The 21,233-nt window shown below is 48.7% G+C and overlaps 1 pseudogene; it reads left to right on the forward strand.

The window, feature by feature from the left end:
- The window catches only part of LOC139253656 (zinc finger protein 585A-like), a 55,512-nt pseudogene that overhangs the window by 30,377 nt on the left and 3,902 nt on the right, over window positions 1-21,233 (forward strand).

The raw sequence follows: 21,233 nt of genomic DNA on the forward strand, positions 1-21,233 counted from the left end.
GCAGGCCATTCAGCCCTTCTAGCCTGCACCGCCATTCAATGAGTTCATGGCTGAACATGAAACTTCAGTACCCACTTCCTGCTTTCACGCCATACCCCTTGATCCCCCGAGTAGTAAGGACTTCATCTAACTCCCTTTTGAATATATTTAGTGAATTGGCCTCAACTACTTTCTGTGGTAGAGAATTCCACAGGTTCACCACTCTCTGGGTGAAGAAGTTTCTCCTTATCTCGGTCCTAAATGGCTTACCCCTTATCCTTAGGCTGTGACCCCTGGTTCTGGACTTCCCCAACATTGGGAACATTCTTCCTGCATCCAACCTGTCCAAACCCGTCAGAATTTTAAACGTTTCTATGAGGTCCCCTCTCACTCTTCTGAACTCCAGTGAATACAAGCCCAGTTGATCCAGTCTTTCTTGATAGGTCAGTCCCACCATCCCAGGAATCAGTCTGGTGAATCTTCGCTGCACTCCCTCAATAGCAAGAATGTCCTTCCTCAAGTTAGGAGACCAAAACTGTACACAATACTCCAGGTGTGGCCTCACCAAGGCCCTGTACAACTGTAGCAACACCTCCCTGCCCCTGTACTCAAATCCCCTCGCTATGAAGGCCAACATGCCATTTGCTTTCTTAACCGCCTGCTGTACCTGCATGCCAACCTTCAATGACTGATGTACCATGACACCCAGGTCTCGTTGCACCTTCCCTTTTCCTAATCTGTCACCATTCAGATAATAGTCTGTCTCTCTGTTTTTACCACCAAAGTGGATAACCTCACATTTATCCACATTATACTTCATCTGCCACGCATTTGCCCACTCACCTAACCTATCCAAGTCACTCTGTAGCCTCATAGCATCCTCCTCGCAGCTCACACTGCCACCCAACTTAGTGTCATCCGCAAATTTGGAGATACTACATTTAATCCCCTCGTCTAAATCATTAATGTACAATGTAAACAGCTGGGGCCCCAGCACAGAACCCTGCGGTACCCCACTAGTCACTGCCTGCCATTCTGAAAAGTACCCATTTACTCCTACTCTTTGCTTCCTGTCTGACAACCAGTTCTCAATCCACGTCAGCACACTACCCCCAATCCCATGTGCTTTAACTTTGCACATTAATCTCTTGTGTGGGACCTTGTCGAAAGCCTTCTGAAAGTCCAAATATACCACATCAACTGGTACTCCTTTGTCCACTTTATTGGAAACATCCTCAAAAAATTCCAGAAGATTTGTCAAGCATGATCTCCCTTTCACAAATCCATGCTGACTTGGACCTATCATGTCACCATTTTCCAAATGCGCTGCTATGACATCCTTAATAATTGATTCCATCATTTTACCCACTACTGAGGTCAGGCTGACCGGTCTATAATTCCCTGCTTTCTCTCTCCCTCCTTTTTTAAAAAGTGGGGTTACATTGGCTACCCTCCACTCGATAGGAACTGATCCAGAGTCAATGGAATGTTGGAAAATGACTGTCAATGCATCCGCTATTTCCAAGGCCACCTCCTTAAGTACTCTGGGATGCAGTTCATCAGGCCCTGGGGATTTATCGGCCTTCAATCCCATCAATTTCCCCAACACAATTTCCCGACTAATAAAGGAACCAGTGAGTGTAGACCTGAACCCAGCCAGTGTCAGTATATTCTGGGGAGGACGGGGATAGGGAACCAGTGAGAGTAGACCTGAACCCAGCCTGAATTGATGGTGAAAACTGGGTGTGGAGGAGAAAGTGTCGAGAAATGTGTGATGGGTTTGGATTTCAGCACGGCAGGAGAGACAATGTGTGGGACAGGGATTCACAGTTTTGGAAGAACGAGAGAGTAAAGAATGTTCCATGGAAACTAGATGTGTCTATCCTGAATTTCTGTCTTAGAAAATAGGTGCAGGAGTAGGCCATTCGGCCCTCTAGCCTGCACCACCATTCAATGAGTTCATGGCTGAACATTCAAATTCAGTATCCCATTCCTGCTTTCTCGCCATACCCCTTGATCCCCCTAGTAGTAAGGACCTCATCTAACTCCTTTTTGAATATATTTAGTGAATTGGCCTCAACAACTTTCTGTGGTAGAGAATTCCACAGGTTCACCACTCTCTGGGTGCAGAAGTTCCTCCGCATCTCGGTTGTAAATGGCTTACCCCTTATCCTTAGACTGTGACCTCTGGTTCTGGACTTCCCCAACATTGGGAACATTCTTCCTGCATCTAACCTGTCTAACCCCGTCAGAATTTTAAATGTTTCTATGAGGTCCCCTCTCATTCTTCTGAACTCCAGTGAATACAAGCCCAGTTGATCCAGTCTTTCTTGATAGGTCAGTCCCGCCATCCCGGGAATCAGTCTGGTGAAACTTCGCTGCACTCCCTCAATAGCAAGAATGTCCTTCCTCAGGTTAGGAGACCAAAACTGTACACAATACTCCAGGTGTGGCCTCACCAATGCCCTGTACAACTGTAGCAACACCTCCCTTCCCCTGTACTCAAATCCCCTTGCTATGAAGGCCAACATGCCATTTGCTTTCTTAACCGCCTGCTGCACCTGCATGCCAACCTTCAATGACTGATGTACCATGACACCCAGGTCTCTTTGCACCTCCCCTTTTCCTAATCTGTCACCATTCAGATAATAGTCTGTCTCTCTGTTTTTACCACCAAAGTGGATAACCTCACATTTATCCACATTATACTTCATCTGCCATGCATTTTCCCACTCATCTAACCTATCCAAGTCGCTCTGCAGCCTCACAGCATCCTCCTCGCAGCTCACACTGCCACCCAACTTAGTGTCATCCGCAAATTTGGAGATACTACATTTAATCATTAATGTACAGTGTAAACAGCTGGGGCCCCAGCACAGAAACTTGCGGTACCCCACTAATCACTGCCTGCCATTCTGAAAAGTACCCATTTACTCCTACTCTTTGCTTCCTGTCTGACAACCAGTTCTCAATCCATGTCAGCACACTACCCCCAATCCCATGTGCTCTAACTTTGTACATCAATCTCTTGTATGGGACCTTGTCGAACGCCTTCTGAAAGTCCAAATATACCACATCAACTGGTTCTCCCTTATCCACTCTACTGGAAACATCCTCAAAAAATTCCAGAAGATTTGTCAAGCATGATTTCCCTTTCACAAATCCATACTGACTTGGACCTATCATGTCACCTCTTTCCAAATGCACTGCTATGACATCCTTAATAATTGATTCCATCATTTTACCCACTACCGATGTCAGGCTGACCGGTCTATAATTACCTGTTTTCTCTCTCCCTCCTTTTTTAAAAAGTGGGGTTACATTGGCTACCCTCCACTCGATAGGAACTGATCCAGAGTCAATGGAATGTTGGAAAATGACTGTCAATGCATCCACTATTTCCAAGGCCACCTCCTTAAGTACTCTGGGATGCAGTCCATCAGGCCTTGGGGATTTATCGGCCTTCAATCCCATCAATTTCCCCAACACAATTTCCCGGCTAATAAGGATTTCCCTCAGTTCCTCCTCCTTACTAGACCCCCCGACCCCTTTTATAACCAGAAGGTTGTTTGTGTCCTCCTTCGTGAATACCGAACCAAAGTACTTGTTCAATTGGTCCGCCATTTCTTTGTTCCCCGTTATGACTTCCCCTGATTCTGACTGCAGGGGACCTACGTTTGTTTTTACTAACCTTTTTCTCTTTACATATCTACAGAAAGTTTTGCAATCCGTCTTAATGTTTCCTGCAAGCTTCTGCTCATACTCCATTTTCCCTGCCCTAATCAAACCCTTTGTCCTCCTCTGCTGAGTTCTAAATTTCTCCCAGTCCCCAGGTTCGCTGCTATTTCTGGCCAATTTGTATGTCACTTCCTTGGCTTTAATACTATCCCTGATTTCCCTTGATAGCCACGGTTGAGCCACCTTCCCTTTTTTATTTTTATGCCAGACAGGAATGTACAATTGTTGTAGTTCATCCATGCGGTCTCTAAATGTCTGCCATTGCCCATCCACAGTCAACCCCTTAAGTATCATTCGCCAATCCATCCCAGTCCAATTCACGCCTCATACCTTCAAAGTTACCCTTCTTTAAGTTCTGGACCATGGTCTCTGAATTAACTGTTTCATTCTCCATCCTAATGCAGAATTCCACCATATTATGGTCACTCTTCCCCAAGGGGCCTCGCACAACGAGATTGCTAATTAATCCTCTCTCATTACATAACACCCAGTCTAAGATGGCCTCCCCCCTAGTTGGTTCCTCGACATATTGGTCTAAAAAACCATCCCTTATGCACTCCAGGAAATCCTCCTCCACCGTATTGCTTCCAGTTTGGTTAGCCCAATCTATGTGCATATTAAAGTCACCCATTATAACTGCTGCACCTTTATTGCATGCACCCCTAATTTCCTGTTTGATGCCCTCCCCAACATCACTACTACTGTTTGGAGGTCTGTACACAACTCCCACTAACGTTTTTTGCCCTTTGGTGTTCTGCAGCTCTACCCATATAGATTCCACATCATCCAAGCTAATGTCCTTCCTAACTATTGCCTTAATCTCCTCCTTAACCAGCAATGCTACCCCATCTCCTATTCCTTTTATTCTATCCTTCCTGAATGTTGAATACCCCTGGATGTTGAGTTCCCAGCCCTGATCATCCTGGAGCCACGTCTCCGTAATCCCAATCACATCATATTTGTTAACATCTATTTGCACAGTTAATTCATCCAGCTTATTGCGGATACTCCTTGCATTAAGACACAAAGCCTTTAGGCTTGTTTTTTTAACACCCTCTGTCCTTTTAGAATTTTGCTGTACAATGGCCCTTTTTGTTCTTTGCCTTGGGTTTCTCTGCCCTCCACTTTTCCTCATTTCGTTTCTTCTTTTGCTTTTGCCTCCTTTTTGTTTCCCTCTATCTCCCTGCATTGGTTCCCATCCCCCTGCCATATTAGTTTAACTCCTCCGCAACAGCACTAGCAAACACTCCCCCGAGGACATTGGTTCCGATTCTGCCCAGGTGCAGACCGTCCGGATTGTACTGGTCCCACCTCCCCCAGAACCGGTTCCAATGCCCCAGGAATTTGAATCCCTCCCTGCTGCACCATTGCTCAAGCCACGTATTCATCTGAGCTATCCTGCGATTCCTACTCTGACTAGCACGTGGCACTGGTCGCAATCCCGAGATTACTACTTTTGAGGTCCTACTTTTTAATTTAGCTCCTAGCTCCTTAAATTCATTTCGTAGGACCTCATCCCTTTTTTTTTACCTATGTCGTTGGTACCAACGTGCACCACGACAACTGGCTGTTCTCCCTCCCTTTTTAGAATGTGCTGCACCCGCTCCGAGACATCCTTGACCCTTGTACCAGGGAGGCAACATACCATCCTGGAGTCTCGGTTGCGGCCGCAGAAACGCCTATCTATTCCCCTTACAATTGAATCCCCTATCATTATCGCTCCCCCACTCTTTTTCCTGCCCTCCCGTGCAACAGAGCCAGCCACGGTGCCATGAAATTGGCTGCTGCTGCCCTCTCCTGATGAGTCATCCCCCTCAAAAGTACTCAAAGCAGTGTATCTGTTTTGCAGTGGGATGACCACAGGGGACCCCTGCACTACCTTCCTTGCACTACTCTTCCTGCTGGTCTTCCATTCCCTCGCTGGCTGTGGACCCTTCTCCTGCGGTAAGACCAACTCGCTCCACGTGCTACTCACGTCATTCTCAGCATCGTGGATGCTCCAGAGTGAATCCACCCTCAGCTCCTACTCCGCAACGCGGACCGTCAGGAGCCGGAGGTGGATACACTTCCCGCACATGTAGTCGTCAGGGACACTGGTGTTATCCCCGAGTTCCCACATGGTGCAGGAGGAGCATATCACGTGACCGAGCTGTCCTGCCATGACTTAACCCTTAGATACACTTAAATTGGCGACAACAATGTTAAAAGTTACTGACTAATAAAGAAAAAGAAAAAGAAAAACTACTCACCAATCCGCAGCCAATCACTTACCACGTTGGCTGTGACGTCACCTTTTGATTTCTTTCTACTTCTTTTTTGCCTTCTCTCCCAGCTGGAGCTGCACCGGTCCCCGGACTGCTGAGCCTTTTATAGGCTGCTGCCTCTCTCGACTCCCGCCTCTCTCGACGCTCCCCGGACTGCTGAGCCTTTTATAGGCCGCTGCCTCTCTCGACTCCCGCCTCTCTCGACGCTCCCCGGACTGCTGAGCCTTTTATAGGCTGCTGCCTCTCTCGACTCCCGCCTCTCTCGATGCTCCCCGGACTGCTGAGCCTTTTATAGGACGCTGCCTCTCTCGACTCCCGCCTTACAGTGATGAGTTTTGTTATCTCCTTTTACAGCGTATTAGAAGGGGAAACTTTCAGACAGGAAATACAAACCAAACATCGGGTCAAGATCTGATGGAGGCAGTCGATTCATCAGGACCTGAATATCATCGGCCTTTGAAAATGGAAGGAGAAATGTTTGTCTGTTCTGTCTGTTGGAAAAGATTTCAATTATCATCCTGACTGGAAATGTACCGAGACACACACACCCGAGTGAGTGTTCCAGTGCACTAACTGTGGAAAGAGCTCTAACCAGTTACACAGCCTGAAAAAACATCACACCATTCAAAGTGCAAAGAAACTGTAAACGTCTTGTGTGAGTGGGCGAGGCTTCAACTGATTGTCCAACCATGGAGAGTCACAAGGATACCCGCACCACGGAGAAACCGTGGAAATGTGGGGACTGTGGGAAGGTATTCAGATCACCGTCTGAGCTGGAAATTCATCGACGCAGTCACAGTGGGGAGAGGCCATTCACCTGCTCTGAGTGTGGGAAGGGATACACTCAGTCATCCCAACTTGTCGCCCACCGGCGAGTTCACACTGGGGAGAGACCTTTCACCTGCTCTGAGTGTGGGAAGGCATTCAGTGGGTCATCCAGCCTGCTGATGCACCAGCGAGTTCACACCGGGGAGAGGCCATTCACTGCTCTGAGTGTGAAGGGATTCAATGCATCATCCGACCTGCTGAAACACCAGCGAGTTCACACTGGGGAGAGACCATTCACCTGCTCTCAGTGTGGGAAGCGATTCACTGAGCAATCCAACCTGCTGAAACACCAGCGAGTTCACACTGGGGAGAGGCCATTCACCTGCTCCGTGTGTGGGAAACGATTCACTCAGTCATCCATCCTGCTAACACACAGCGAGTTCACACTGGGGAGATGCCGTTCACCTGCTCTGAGTGTGGGAAAGGATTCACTCAGTCATCCACCCTGCTGAGACACCAGCAATTTCACACTGGGGAGAGGCCGTTCACCTGCTCTGAATGTGGGAAGGGATTCACTCAGTCATCCGACTTGCTGACACATCAGCGAGTTCACACTGGGGAGAGGCCGTTCACCTGCTCTGAGTGTGGGAAGGGATTCACTCGATCATCCACCCTGTTGACACACCAGCGAGTTCACAAGTGACTGCAGGGGTGGGATTCTGCTGTTCTTGCTGCTTTTAATCACATCCTGACTGAACCATGTTCATTCTGACATTTGGGGTTTATTTATGCTGATGTTAATAACCCTATAACGTGCTGGACTTTAATATTCTAGATAGATTACTGATTGTGTTCTTGGGGCTGCAGTGTCCACTTAAGAAACGCTGTATGTTATCTTTCCCCTTAATTCAGAAACTCTCAACAGATATTCACTTTGCAATAAAATTATGAATTTTTACTTTAATTCTAAATTGACCTTTGTTACAAAATCTACAATTGTGTCAAAGTTTCCACTGAATAAAATCTCCAATTACAAAGAGCTTGCTGACAATTCTTACTGACTTGCACATTACACACAGTGGCCCCTCCATTATCCACCAGAAAGAAGGGGAATGGGAATTGGTGGAGAATCAGTGTCCCCAAATGTAGCCCCTCCCGTCTGGTGTAACAATCCCCTCGGCACGGGAATAGAGACAAATCCAGAGCAAAACTGTACACAGTACTCCAGGTGTGGTCTTACCAATACCCTATACAGTTGTAGCAAGACTTCCCTACTTTTATACTCCATCCCCCTTGCAATAAAGGCCAGCATTCCATTTGCCTTCCTGATTACTTGCTGTACTTGCATGCTAACTTTTTGAGTTTCATGTACAAGAACCTCCAGATCCCTCTGTACTACAGCATTTTGTAATTGTCCCCATTTAAATAATTCTTTGCTTTTTTATTTTTCCTACCAAAAGGGATAACCTGACATTTTACCACATTATCGTCCATCTGCCATATTTTTGCCCACTCACTGAGCCTATCTATGTCACCTTGTAGATTCTTTGCGTCCTCCTCACAACCTATCTTTGTATCATCAGCAAAGTTGACTATGTTACACTCAGCCCCTTCAGCCAAGTTATTTATATTAGTTGTAAATAGTTGAGTCCCCAGCACTGATCCCTGCGGCACCCCACTAGTTAGTTTGCCAAGCTGAAAATGATCCATTTATCCTGACTCTCTGTTAGTTTTCTGTTAGTTTGCCAATCCTCTATCCATGCTGATATATTACCCGCAACCCCGTGAACTCTTAGTTTGTGAAGTAACCTTTTGTGTGGCACCATATGGTATGCTTTCTGGAAATCCAAATATATGACATCAACTGGTTCTCCTTTATCCACTTTGCTTGTTACATCCTCAAATAATTCCAGGAAATTTGTCAAACATGATTTCCCTTTCATGAAACCATGCTGACTCTGCTTGACTGCAATATAATTTCCTAAATGTTCTGCTACTACTTCCTTAATGATAGGCTCCAGTATTTTCTGAATGACAGATGGTAGGCTAACTGGTCTATAGTTTCCTGCTTTCTGTCTCCCTCGTTTCTTAATTAGAGATGTACATTTGCGGTTTTCCAGTCCGCTGGGATCTCTCCAGAATTCAGGGCATTTTGGTAGATTACAACCGATGCATCCACTATCTCTGCAGCCACTTCTTTAAAGACCCTAGGATGCATGTCATCATGTCCAGGAGACTTGTCCACCTTTAGTCCCATTAGTTTGATTAGTACTTAATCTCTAGTGACAGTGACTGTTTTAAGTTACCCCCCCCGCCCCCGCATTAGCTCCTTGATTATCAACTGTTGGGATGTTTTTAGTATCCTCTACCGTGAAGACCGATACAAAATATTTGTTCAAAGTCTCTGCCATTTCCGTGTTTCCCATTATTAATTCTCCAGTCTCATCTTCTAAGGGACCAATGTTTACTTTAGCTACTCGTTTCCATTTTATATTCCTGTAGAAGCTCTTACTGTCTGTTTTTATATTTCTTGTTAGTTTGCTCCATCTGCTATCTTCTCTGTTTTTATCATTTTTTAAGTCGTCATTTGCTGGTTTCTAAAAATTTCCCAATCCTCTGGCCTTCCACTGTCCTTCGCAACATTGTATGCCTTTTTTCAATTTGACACCATCCTTTACTTCCTTAGTTAGCCAGGGATGGTTCATCCTTCTCTTAGCATCTTTATTTTCACTTGAATAAATCTTTGCTGAGAGTTATGTAATATCTCCTTAAATGTTTGCCATTGTGTTTCTACAGTCTTACTCTTGAACATATTTTCCCAATCCACTTGGTGTCAGTGACAAGTGTCGATTTATATCACATGGGAGGAGATTGGTGTCAGTGACTGTGGGATTGGTTCAACCTTCTTTGACCTGACCAAGGCCTTTGACACTGTTAAACGTGAGGGATTATGGAGTGTAATCTTCACATTCAGCTGTCCATATGCCCAATAGGACACTCCCAAAGCAAGCGCTCGACTCGGAGCTTCGACACGGCAGGGACAATGGGTGGGCGGGGCTTCAGGATGTCTGTCAGTTTGATTGGACACATGTTTGTGCCCAGGTCAGTGGCCCCTGAAAGGGAACCTTGTGCTGATTGTTGTCTGATGTCCCTGGGTCAACCTGGGCTCACCCTATTGGGTCAGCCCGAGCTCACCCTATTGGGTCAACCCGGGCTCACCCTATTGGGTCAACCCGGGCTCACCCTATTGGGTCAACCTGGGCTCACCCTATTGGGTCAACCTGGGCTCACCCTATTGGGTCAACCTGGGCTCACCCTATTGGGTCAACCCGGGCTCACCCTATTGGGCTAGCCTGGTCTCACCCTATTGGGTCAGCCCGAGCTCACCCTATTGGGCCAGCCCGAGCTCACCCTATTGGGCCAGCCCGGGCTCACCCTATTGGGCCAGTCCGGGCTCACCCTAGTGGGCCAGTCCGGGCTCACCCTATTGGGCCAGCACAAAAGGCCCATTATCCAGCAGAGAAAATTAGCAGCTCATTGATTTTGTTGTCACTCTGCGCACAGTGGATGCAGAACTGAACCCAACCTTGTAAACTGGAAATGCATTGTCACAATCACACTGGGGAGAGGCTGTTCACCTGCTCTGAGTGTGAAATGGGATTCATGACATCATCTGAGAATTCCTCATCGGCGCCAAACCCCGGAGTCGGCGCCTCACAACTTGAGCCGCCTCGGGGAAATCCCCTCCGTGCCTTTCAGTTCCGCGCGGAGGGGTTTCCTGTACGGGCTGCTCCTGCACACCCTCAACTTTGCCATCCTCGCCGGCCGTCCGGACACGCCATGGCGTACCATCTTGCCGTCCGGAGGAGGCGGGGGTCCCCGATGGAGGGCACTCTACGCAGGGGTCCTCCCACTATTCATCGGGGACTTGGCCTGGAGGGTGATGCACGGAGCAGTGCTGTGCAACAAATTTTTAAGCCGGTTCACGGACTCCCAGGCCGCCTGCAATTTCTGCGGTCTGGAGGAGTCCGTGTTCCATGTTTTTATTGAGTGCACGAGGTTGCAGCCCCTGTTCCATTATTTGAAGGGGCTGCTCCTGAAATTCTGGCTGCACTTCAGTCCCACTCTCCTGATCTTTGGGCACCCTGTGCGGAGGGGAGCGGGTGGGTCCGAAGGCCTCCTCGTAGGACTGCTCCTGGGCACGGCCAAGGGTGCCATCAGCCGGTCCAGGCAGCGGGCAGTCGAGGGGGTCGTTCAACCTGACTGCCTGCCTCTCTTCCGCTCTTACATCCGATCCAGGGTGTCCTTGGAGATGGAGCACGCGGTGTCCACCGGTACGCTCGCGGCCTTCCGCGAGAGGTGGGCACCGGAGGGACTGGAGTGCATCATCACGCCCGGCAACCAAATTTTAATTTGATTTTACGTTTTAAAGTTTAATTTGTTTTAATTGCCGGTGTTTTTAGTGTCCCCCTCTCCTTTTATAGGGGGCACTGGAAAAATTTGATTTTAGCGCCCCAAAAAAAAAAAAAAAAAAAAAAAAAAAAAAAGGAGCTTGAAAATGTCTGCTGTGTCACCCAGGTCGGGTGGCACAGTTTAATGTTGTTTATGTTTTGCAGGTAGACTCCTAAAAGAGTTTCATGACATCATCTGAGAATTCCTCATCGGCGCCAAACCCCGGAGTCGGCGCCTCACAACTTGAGCCGCCTCGGGGAAATCCCCTCCGTGCCTTTCAGTTCCGCGCGGAGGGGTTTCCTGTACGGGCTGCTCCTGCACACCCTCAACTTTGCCATCCTCGCCGGCCGTCCGGACACGCCATGGCGTACCATCTTGCCGTCCGGAGGAGGCGGGGGTCCCCGATGGAGGGCACTCTACGCAGGGGTCCTCCCACTATTCATCGGGGACTTGGCCTGGAGGGTGATGCACGGAGCAGTGCTGTGCAACAAATTTTTAAGCCGGTTCACGGACTCCCAGGCCGCCTGCAATTTCTGCGGTCTGGAGGAGTCCGTGTTCCATGTTTTTATTGAGTGCACGAGGTTGCAGCCCCTGTTCCATTATTTGAAGGGGCTGCTCCTGAAATTCTGGCTGCACTTCAGTCCCACTCTCCTGATCTTTGGGCACCCTGTGCGGAGGGGAGCGGGTGGGTCCGAAGGCCTCCTCGTAGGACTGCTCCTGGGCACGGCCAAGGGTGCCATCAGCCGGTCCAGGCAGCGGGCGGTCGAGGGGGTCGTTCAACCTGACTGCCTGCCTCTCTTCCGCTCTTACATCCGGTCCAGGGTGTCCTTGGAGATGGAGCACGCGGTGTCCACCGGTACGCTCGTGGCCTTCCGCGAGAGGTGGGCACCGGAGGGACTGGAGTGCATCATCACGCCCGGCAACCAAATTTTAATTTGATTTTACGTTTTAAAGTTTAATTTGTTTTAATTGCTGGTGCTTTTAGTGTCCCCTTCCCTTTTATAGGGGGCACTGGAAAAATGTGATTTTAGCGCCCAAAAAAAAAATCCAAAAAAAAATGAAAAACACAAAAAAAAACAAAAAAAGGAAAAAAGGGCCTTGTAAATGTCTGGCGTGTCACCCAGGTCGGGTGGCACGGTTTAATGTTTTATGTTTTCGCAGGTGAACTCCAAAAAGAGTTTCATGACATCATCTGAGAATTCCTCATCGGCGCCAAACCCCGGAACCTCCCTCGGGGGCCGGCGCCTCACAACTTGAGCCGCCTCGGGGAAATCCCCTCCGTGCCTTTCAGTTCTGCGCGGAGGGGTTTCCTGTACGGGCTGCTCCTGCACACCCTCAACTTTGCCATCCTCGCCGGCCATCCGGACACGCCATGGCGTACCATCTTGCCGTCCGGAGGAGGCGGGGGTCCCCGATGGAGGGCACTCTACGCAGGGGTCCTCCCACTATTCATCGGGGACTTGGCCTGGAGGGTGGTGCACGGAGCAGTGCCGTGCAACAAATTTTTAAGCCGGTTCACGGACTCCCAGGCCGCCTGCAATTTCTGCGGTCTGGAGGAGTCCGTGTTCCATGTTTTTATTGAGTGCACGAGGTTGCAGCCCCTGTTCCATTATTTGAAGGGGCTGCTCCTGAAATTCTGGCTGCACTTCAGTCCCACTCTCCTGATCTTTGGGCACCCTGTGCGGAGGGGAGCGGGTAGGTCCGAAGGCCTCCTCGTAGGACTGCTCCTGGGCACGGCCAAGGGTGCCATTAGCCGGTCCAGGCAGCGGGCGGTCGAGGGGGTCGTTCAACCTGACTGCCTGCCTCTCTTCCGCTCTTACATCCGGTCCAGGGTGTCCTTGGAGATGGAGCACGCGGTGTCCACCGGTACGCTCGCGGCCTTCCGCGAGAGGTGGGCACCGGAGGGACTGGAGTGCATCATCACGCCCGGCAACCAAATTTTAATTTGATTTTACGTTTTAAAGTTTAATTTGTTTTCATTGCCGGTGCTTTTAGTGTCCCCCTCTCCTTTTATAGGGGGCACTGGAAAAAAATTTGATTTTAGCGCCCCAAAAAAAACAAAAAATAAATAAATTTAAAAAAAAAGTGGCCTTGAAAATGTCTGCTGTGTCACCCAGGTCGGGTGGCATGGTTTTAATGTTTATGTTTTTGCAGGTAAACTCAAAAGAGTTTCATGACATCATCTGAGAATTCCTCATCGGCGCCAAACCCCGGAGCCGGCGCCTCACAACTTGAGCCGCCTCGGGGAAATCCCCTCCGTGCCTTTCAGTTCCGCGCGGAGGGGTTTCCTGTACGGGCTGCTCCTGCACACCCTCAACTTTGCCATCCTCGCCGGCCGTCCGGACACGCCATGGCGTACCATCTTGCCGTCCGGAGGAGGCGGGGGTCCCCGATGGAGGGCACTCTACGCAGGGGTCCTCCCACTATTCATCGGGGACTTGGCCTGGAGGGTGGTGCACGGAGCAGTGCCGTGCAACAAATTTTTAAGCCGGTTCACGGACTCCCAGGCCGCCTGCAATTTCTGCGGTCTGGAGGAGTCCGTGTTCCATGTTTTTATTGAGTGCACGAGGTTGCAGCCCCTGTTCCATTATTTGAAGGGGCTGCTCCTGAAATTCTGGCTGCACTTCAGTCCCACTCTCCTGATCTTTGGGCACCCTGTGCGGAGGGGAGCGGGTAGGTCCGAAGGCCTCCTCGTAGGACTGCTCCTGGGCACGGCCAAGGGTGCCATCAGCCGGTCCAGGCAGCGGGCGGTCGAGGGGGTCGTTCAACCTGACTGCCTGCCTCTCTTCCGCTCTTACATCCGGTCCAGGGTGTCCTTGGAGATGGAGCACGCGGTGTCCACCGGTACGCTCGCGGCCTTCCGCGAGAGGTGGGCACCGGAGGGACTGGAGTGCATCATCACGCCCGGCAACCAAATTTTAATTTGATTTTACGTTTTAAAGTTTAATTTGTTTTAATTGCCGGTGCTTTTAGTGTCCCCCTTCCCTTTTATAGGGGGCACTGGGGAAAATTGTGATTTTAGTGCCCAAAAAAAAAACCCAAAAAAAGAAAAACACAAAAAAAAACAAAGGGTGGAAAAAAAAAAGGGCCTATTAAATGTCTGGAGTGTCACCCAGGTCGGGTGGCACCGTTTAATGTTTTATGTTTTGCAGGTGAACTCCAAAAAGAGTTTCATGACATCATCTGACCTGCTGAGACACCAGCGAGTTCACATGTGACTGCAGGGATTGGATTATTCTGTTATTGCTGCTGTTAATCACATCTTAACTGAATCGTGTTCATTCTGTCAGTTGGGGATTGTTTCTGCTGATGTTAATAACCCCTATAACTGGGCTGGATTTTAATATTTTGTTTTTCAAATAACAGAGTGTGTCGATATTTGATGAATCCAAAATAAGAAGAGACTAATTGACATCCTGTTGCTGACTGCTCCATTTTGGGCCTTTTCTCCTTTCTAACTCTGGATTATTTTAGTTCTTATACCTTCGGTTACTCTCAGGGGCAAGTCCCAGTTTCCCATACCTTCCAGAGTTGATCTAGCCTTGGTATCCAGGGAAGGTGTTGATAACACGCCCAGGATCACTAAACATAAAACCCAGTCTGTTAATCACCTTCAGATACTGGACTTAGCGTGTGCCCCACAGTATCTCTCTCACCTTCGATATGTGAATGGAGCATCACGCCTGCAAACCTGGTTTCAATTTGTATTTGAATCCACTCAGCAAACATATTTTTTAAAAGACGCACATGTAAACCGATCACATCAAATAATTGGCAAAGATTTAGAGTCAACAAGATGAATAAGTAAACACGTCACGGCCCAATAAACCAGCTCTATATTCACAGGAGAAAGTCTGTTATCTAACTCCTCGAATGTCTGTTGGTGAGATGAGCGACTGAATCACTTTCCATGTACAACACCATCCATTCCCACTGTCCCCACATTTACAGTGTTGAGTCAGGTGGGTGCACGGGTCTCACAGGCTGAACGATTGGTTGAAGGTGTATCCACACACACAACATGTGTCCTGTTTCTCCCCGCTGTGATTGGTGTTTTTACAAAGGCTGATGAGAAGGTGATCCTGATCAATCCGGGAATCTGTCAAATCTTGAGGCGATGTTTGGATTGAGTTTCCCAGCTGCAGATCCTCCCCTTCTAATACCCGGCAAATAAATGGTGCTTACAAACATTGTTACTTTAAATACAGGATAGAGATACAGAACAGACAATTCTAGATCCGACACAACATTCTGTCCCCCCAAAAAGGGCCTATCACCGGGAAAAAGCCCCGCAGCTGCCCCCCCCCACTCGGGGAAAGGCCGAAGGCCCACAGCAGGTGTGTGTGAGGCGGATAATGCTGAGTATTGTCTCTCGGGCGGGACGGCGGGGCCTGGGCCCGCACTCGGTGTGTGTGAAGCCCGCGGCCCCCCGGGGTTTATTAACCCGCTCCCTCCCTCCGCCCATCTCTCAGCCGCTGCGTCAGACACAGCCGCCCCACCGCGCATGCTCAGCTCACGCTGCACGGGTGATTGACGGCGGCTCCGGTCCAATAGGATGAGCAGGGGGCGGGGCTGGAGGACCGAGCGGGCGGGGCTGGAGGACCGAGCGGGCGGTTTGTCCTCCAAGCAATCGGAGTGTGCGAGGGGCGGGGCTTGCGGCCACCATCCCCCCCCAGTGGGCGGGGCTGAGCCCGGATCTCCAGCACTGAGCATGCGCGGGCGGCGGTGGCGACAGTTGGTGGAACCCGGATGATGCGGGACACGAGACGGTGGGTTGTCGGCGCGGGGCAGGAATTGGAGCCGCGAGTGGGGCTGGTGAGTGACATAAACACCTGGTGTAGGGCCCAGGGCCCAATAACAGGCCAGAGGCTGAGCCCGGGGTTGTCCCGCCCGCCCGCGGGCTCCCAGGGACACCCCATTTAATGCATTCTGGAAGCAGGAGAAAAATGGGAGGCATTCTAAACCAAATGGTCCAATTTAAAGGTGACCACAAATCTGTGAGGGGCAGGATCCGCTGATCAATCTGTTAAAGCATTAATAGCAGTATAGAGCACAACAACAAGCTCATTATGGTCAACCTTTATCAGTCACTAGTTAGACCTCAGATATTGAGGGTTGGGCTCAATTCTGGGCAACACACTTTGAAAAGTTCATCAATAATAACATAGGAAATAGGTGCAAGAGTCGGCCATTCGGCCCTTCGAGCCTACACCACCATTCAGTAAGATTAGGACTGATCATTCACCTCAGTACCCCTTTCCTGCTTTCTCTCCACACCCCTTGATCCCTTTAGCTGTAAGGGCCATATCTAACTCCCTCTTGAATATATCTAATGAACTGGCATCAACAACTCTCTGCGGCAGGGAATTCCACAGGTTAACAACTCTCTCAGTTAAGAAGTTTCTCCTCATCTCAGCCCTAAATGGTCTATCCTGTAGCCTGAGACTGTATCCCCTGGTTCTGGACTTCCCCAACATCGGGAACATTCTTCCTGCATCTAACCTGTCGCGTCCCGTCAGAATCTTATATATTTCTATGAGATCCCCTCGCATCCTTCTAAACTCCAGTGTATAAAGTCTGAGTTGATCCAGTCTCTCCTCATGTGTCAATCTAGCCATCCCTGGAATCAGTCTGGTGGACCTTCGCTGTACTCCCTCAATAGCAAGAACGTCCTTACTCAGATTAGGAGACCAAAACTGTACACAATATTCCAGGTGAGACCTCACCAAGGCCCTGTACAATTGCAGTAAGGCCTCCCTGCTCCTATACTCAAATCCCCAAGCTATGAAGGCCAACATGCCAACATGCCATTTGCCTTCTTTACCGCCTGCTGTAGCTGCATGCCAACTTTCAATGACTGATGAACCATGACACCCAGGTCTCGTTGCACTTCCCCTTTTCCTAATCTGCCGCAATTCAGATAATATTCTGCCTTTGTGTTTTTGCCACCAAAGTGAATAACCTCACATTTATCCACATTATACTGCATCTGCTATGCATTTGCCCACTCACCTAACCGGTCCAAATCACCCTGCAGCCTCTTGGCATCCTCCTCACAGCTCACACCACCACCCAGTTTAGTGTCATCTGAAAATATGGAGATATTACACTCAATTCCTTCATCCAAAAAATGTATGTATATTGTAAAGAGCTGGGGTCCCAGCACTGAGCCCTGCGGCACTCCACTAGTCACTGGCTCCCATTCCGAAAAGGACCCGTTTATCCCGACTCTCTGCTTCCTGTCTGCCAACCAATTCTCTATCCCCGTCAGTACATTACCCCCAATACCATGTGCTTTGATTTTGCACATCAATCTCTTATGTGGGACCTTGTCAAAGGCCTTTTGAAAGTCCAAATACATCACATCCACTGGTTCTCTCTTGTCCACTCTACTCGTTACATCCTCAAAAAATTACAGAAGATTTGTCAAGCATGATTTCCCTTTCATAAATCCATGCTGACTTGGACCGATCCTGTCACTGCTTTCCAAATGCGCTGCCATTTCATCTTTAACAATTGATTCCAACATTTTCCCCACTACTGATGTCAGTCAACCGGTCTATAATTACCTGTTTTCTCTCTCCCTCCTTTTTTAAAAAGTGGTGTTACATTAGCTACCCTCCAGTCCATAGGAACTGATCCAGAGTCGATAGACTGTTGGAAAATAATTACCAATACGTCCACTATTTCTAGGGCCACTTCCTTAAGTACTCTGGGATGCAGACAATCAGACCCCGGGGATTTATCGGCCTTCAATCCCATCAATTTCCCCAACACAATTTCCCGCCTAATAAGGATATCCTTCAGTTCCTCCTTCTCACTAGACCCTTGGTCCCCTAGTACATCCGGAAGGTTATTTTTGTCTTCCTTTGTGAAGACAGAACCAAAGTATTTGTTCAGTTGGTCTGCCATTTCTTTGTTCCCCATTATAAATTCACCTGAGTCCGACTGCAAGGGACCTACGTTTGTCTTCACTAATCTTTTTCTCTTCACATATCTATAGAAGCTTTTGCAGTCAGTTTTTATGTTCCCGGCAAGCTTCCTCTCGTACTCTATTGTCCCACTCCTAATTAAACCCTTTGTCCTCCTCTGCTGAATTCTAAATTTCTCCCAGTCCTCAGGTTTGCTGCTTTTTCTAGCCAATTTATATGTCTCTTCCTTGGATCTAATACTATCCATAATTTCCCTTGTTAGCCAAGGTTGAGCCTCCTTCCCTGTTTTATTTTTACTCCAGACAGGGATGTACAACCGTTGAAGTTCATCCATGTATCTATAACTGTTTGCCATTGCCTATCCACCGTCAACCCTTTAAGTATCATTTGCCAGTCTATTCTAGCCAATTCACGCCTCATGCCGTCGAAGTTAGCTTTCCTTAAGTTCAGGACCCTAGTTTCTGAATTAACTGTGTCACTCTCCATCTTAATAAAGAATTTTACCATATTATGGTCACTCTTCCCCAAGAGGCCTCGCACAACAAGATTGCTAATTAGTCCCTTCTCATTACAAAGCACCCAGTCTAGGATGGCCAGCTCTCGAGTTGGTTCCTTGACATATTGGTCAAGAAAACTATCCCTAGTACACTCCAGGAAATCCTCCTCCACCACATTGCTACCAGTTTGGTTAGCCCAATCTATATCTAAATTAAAGTCGCCCATGATAACTGCTGTATCTTAATTGCACACATCCCTTATTTCTTGTTTGATGCTGTCGCCAACCTCACTACTTATAGTTCGTGGCCTGTACACAACTCCCACCAGCGTTTTGTGCCCTTTGGTATTCCGTAGCTCCACCCATACCGATTCCACATCATCCAAGCTAATGTCATTCCTTACTATTGCATTAATTTCCTCTTTAACCAACAACGCCACCCTGCCTCCTTTTCCTTTCTGTCTATCCTTCCTAAATGTTGAATAATCCTGGATGTTGAGTTCCCAGCCTTGGTCACCCTGGAGCCATGTCTCTGTGAAGCCAATTACATCATATCCATTAACTGCTATCTGCACAGTTAATTCGTCCACCTTATTCCGAATACTCCTCGCATTGAGGCACAGAGCCTTCAGGCTTGTCTTTTTAACACACATTGCCCCTTTAGAATTTTGCTGAATGTGACCCTTTTGTTTTTTGCCTTGGATTTCTCTGCCCTCCACTTTTACTATTCTTACTATTCTCCTTTCTATCTTTTGCCTCTGTCTCCCTTTTATTTTCCTCTGTCTCCCTGCATAGGTTCCCATCCCCCTGCCATATTAGTTTAACTCCTCCCCAACAGCACTAGCAAACACTCCCCCTAGGACATTGGTTCCGGTCCTGCCAGGTACAGACTGTCCGGTTTGTACTGGTCCCACCTTCCCCCAGAACTGGTTCCAATGCCCCAGAAATTTGAATCCCTCCCTTCACTCATCAAGCCATGTATTCATCTAAGCTATCCTGCAATTTCTACTCTGACTAGCACGTGGCACTGGTAGCAATCCTGAGATTACTACTTTTGAGGTCCTACTTTTTAATTTAGCTCCTAGCTCCCTAAATTTGTCTCATAGGACCTCATCCCGTTTTTTACCTATATCGTTTGTACCTATATGCACCACGACAACTGGCTGTTCACCCTCCCTTTTCAGAAAGTCCTGCACCCGCTCCGAGACATCCTTGACCCTTGCACCAGGGAGGCAACATACCATCCTGGAGTCTCGGTTGCGGCTGCAGAAACGCCTATCTATTCCCCTTACAATTGAATCCCCTATCACTATCGCTCTCCCACTCTTTTTCCTGCGCTCCTGTGCAACAGAGCCAGCCACAGTGCCGTGAACTTGCCTTCCCTTGATGAGTCATCCCCCTCAACAGCACCCAAAGTGGTGTATCTGTTTTGCAGGGGGATGACCGCATGGTACCCCTGCACTACCTTCCTTGCACTGCTCTTTCTGTTGGTCACCCGTTCGCGAGCTGGCTGTATACCCTTTACCTGCGGTGTGACCAACTCGCTAAACGTGCTATTCACGTCATTCTCAGCATCGTGGATGCTCCAGAGTTCATCCACCCGCAGCTCCAGTGCCGCAATGCGGTCCATCAGGAGCTGCAGGCAGATGCACTTCCCGCACGAGTAGTCGTCAGGGACACCGGAAGTGTCCGAGTTCCCACATAGTACAGGAGGAGCATAACACGTGTCCGAGCTCTCCTGCCATGATTTAACCCTTAGATTAACTTAATTGAGCAACAACAATGTTAAAAGGTTACTTACTGATAAAGAAAGAAAAAGAAAAACTTCTTGCCAATCACCAGCCAATCACTTACCCCCTTGGCTGTGACATCACCTTTCGATTTCTTTCTACTTTTTTGCCTCCCTGTAGCTGCACAAGCTCCGCCTCCCCACGCACCTCCCGAGCCTCTGGCTGACGCACCACGAACTCCCGACGACTCACGGACGCTGGACCTTTTTATAGGCCTCCCCACGCACCTCCCGAGCCTCTGGCTGACGCACCACGAACTCCCGACGACTCACGGATGCTGGGCCTTTTTATAGGCCTCTCCTTGCACCTCCTGAGCCTCTGGCTGACGCACCACGAACTCCCGACGACTCACGGAGGCTGGGCCTTTTTATAGGCCTCTCCTTGCACCTCCTGAGCCTCTGGCTGACGCACCACGAACTCCCGACGACTCACGGACGCTGGGCCTTTTTATAGGTCTCTCCACGCAATAATTTTCAAAACGATAAGTGCTTCGGTGGATGTTGCCTGGACTGGAGAATTTTAGCTATGAGGAAAGATTGGATAGGCTGGGTTTTTTTTTGGAAGGGAGGAGGTTGAGAGGGGAGACCTAATTGAGGTGTATTAAATTATGAGGGGCCTGGATAGAGTGGATAGGAAGGACCTATTCCCCTTAGCAGATGCTCAACAAACAGGGGGCATAGATTTAAAGTGGTAGGAGGTTTAGAGGGGAAATCTCTTCACTCAGAGGGTGGTGGGGGTCTGGAACTCGCTGCCTGAAAGGGTGGTAGAGGCAGAAACCCTCATAGCATTTAAAACAAACTTGGATATGCACTTG

This window comes from Pristiophorus japonicus, unplaced genomic scaffold (assembly GCF_044704955.1).
Source record: "Pristiophorus japonicus isolate sPriJap1 unplaced genomic scaffold, sPriJap1.hap1 HAP1_SCAFFOLD_495, whole genome shotgun sequence".
NCBI lineage: Eukaryota > Metazoa > Chordata > Chondrichthyes > Pristiophoridae > Pristiophorus > Pristiophorus japonicus.